This window comes from Penaeus japonicus, unplaced genomic scaffold, assembly GCF_977035675.1.
Source record: "Penaeus japonicus unplaced genomic scaffold, GWHDUDI00000001_assembly GWHDUDI00000006, whole genome shotgun sequence".
Lineage (NCBI taxonomy): Eukaryota > Metazoa > Arthropoda > Malacostraca > Decapoda > Penaeidae > Penaeus > Penaeus japonicus.
The window spans coordinates 16,211,665-16,214,164 of record NW_028234408.1 but is presented as its reverse complement, the minus strand read 5'-3'; positions in this window follow the sequence as shown (position 1 = coordinate 16,214,164).

Genomic DNA, 2,500 nt, shown 5'->3' with positions numbered 1-2,500 from the left:
GGGCCAGTATGTTTGGCCACTTATTTTTCCCAAGTTTTGGGGGATATGTCGCCGATATTCGTACGATTGATCAGGCGAAGAGGGGGTATATAGTGTACATGAGGTCAGCGTCGCGCGAGGATAGGAGAAGCTGTTCCGTGTTGTTTCTTTAATCATTTTTTTTCTATCTTTCGGAAAATAAACACATAATGAAGAATTTGCATTATGTTCAAGTCTACAATTGACACATTTCCTTGGTATATGATTACCCTGTGAGAATTTATTCGGCGCATTCCTTGCTTGCGTGAGCAGCCGGGCAATAACAGCATCGTGGCTGCTCGCGAGGACAGGTGCGTGCCCCGTGTCCCCATTTAGAGCAGTTGGAGCAAAATGGAGCAAGTATTTTAAAGACAGCACGCCTGAAGGATGCCATGCCTTCAACAATTTTGATGTCTAAGGAATTTTCTCATGTTCGTGATGAGTCGCTGTACCAGCATACCATTAATTCTAACACGGTTGACATGTAATGTTATCACTGTAATCTGTAATCTCACTGAATTCAATTTCACTAGGAACATCGAATACAACGAAGTTAGTGCACGCCCTTTGCCATACACTCTGCTTTTTTCAAGCATTTCTCCTGCTGCTCTAGTCGTAGTATGTGTATGAGAATTCATTCGTTATTGCACCGTACACTATAACGACCTAGTTTAAATTCTAGGGCTCCTTTAGTTTTGTTAAAAGGTGCCATCTTTAAGACTTGAGACACCCACGTCGGTATTTGGTTGCTTCCATGCGTGCGCACTGTCTTCGCATCATTTTTTGACAAAGAATATGCCAACGCATAGATATGCATTGGCGATATCAATTTTCTATGGAACCCGTTACTTAATTGTCTCTTTGCTTTCTCTTTTTTTCTCTCATTGTGTGTGTCCGTATCACATACCGAGATGTCCATTTCAGTCAGAACATAAAAAAAAAAAAACGGCGGAGAAGACAGTGTTTAAACAGGTGTCCTGAGGCCAGGTCATCAGCCAAAACGTCGCTCACTTATTTGCAAAGGATATGGTCAATATAGAGACCGCAGAGATTCCTTAAACACCTGATTATTTATCTGCTGTGAATTCCTTAATTAATCGTTTTTGCTTTTAAGTCACTTTCAATCATTGTAGATATGATATGATCGCGACCGTAAGTATTTATAGACTCAATTGACTGAGTGATCAGGGCGTTAAAGGTCACACTAGGTCACAGCAGGTAAAAACACGTCCTTTCGCTGTAACGGCTGACACAAAACTGGATGAGGAGAGTTAGAGGGAAGATTGATAAAGATGGAAGATACATAGACACGGAGGAAGAGAGGGCGATGGAAAATGTATATAGAAATTGTGAAATAAAACGATGTATGAAATGCATTACGATTCCAAAATAAGAGGATGGAGAAACGAAGAAGAAGATCGAAGGGAAAGAGATATAAGAGGGTGATGAAGAAATGGAGATAAATAAGAGAGAGGGGAGAGATAATGAAGCAAGAACTGATAAAGATAGAGAGGGGCGTATGGAAGAAAGTGGAAAGAGGGGGGAAGAACATGAAGAGAGAAGAGGAAGGAAGGAAGAAGAAGAGGATAGGGAAGGAAAGAAGATAAAAAGAGAAGAAAGAGAGATAAGCAAGAATTGAATCAGAAACGAGTGAGTGAGGATGGAAAGAACGCGAGGCTCGGAATAGCAGAATAAAGGGTGGAGGACAAGAGGAAAGGAGAAGGAGGAGGAGAAGAGATGTATAAGGGAGATGGAAGAATAAAGAGGAAAAACAAGAAAAGGAGGAAGATGGTGGGAAGACGCGATAGAGAGGGGATGACAATAGTGGAGGAGAGGAAGATAGAAAAAGGGAGGAAGAAGAGGATAGGAAGGGGAAGAAAATAGGAGGAGAAGGAAGACGAGGACAGGGGATGAAAAGGAGGTAGAAAGAAGAGGAACTAGACGATGTGGGATAAGGATGGTGGGTCGTGGGGAATTTGAGAAAGAGGGAGAACAAGACCCGCACACACACACACACACATATATACACACACACACACACACATACACACACACACACACACACACACACACACACACACACACACGCCCACACACAACACACAGAGAAACAGAGACATCAAAAGCATTCCAACCCCCTTCCCTCCCTCCCTCCCTCCCTCCCACCTCTTTCCCCCCTTATCCCCTCCCACCCACTTCCTTCCTTCCTCCCTTCCTTCCTTCCCCCTCCCCCCACCTCCTTACCCCCTCCCCATCCACTTTGCAAGATTACCATGCACGGTTAGCACTTCAGACTTTCCCAGCACAACAACCCCCTTCTTCAGCAGAGTCACGGCTCTCCAAACGATCACTGAATATTCAGCAGAGTCAACCCTTCCCTTGAGTCTTCTTTGTCATTGCAGACGTTCCTGAAGGAGGAGAGAGAGGTGGAGGGTGAGGCGTAAGACTAAAATCCTCGCAGAGTTTCCAGTTTTGAGATTTT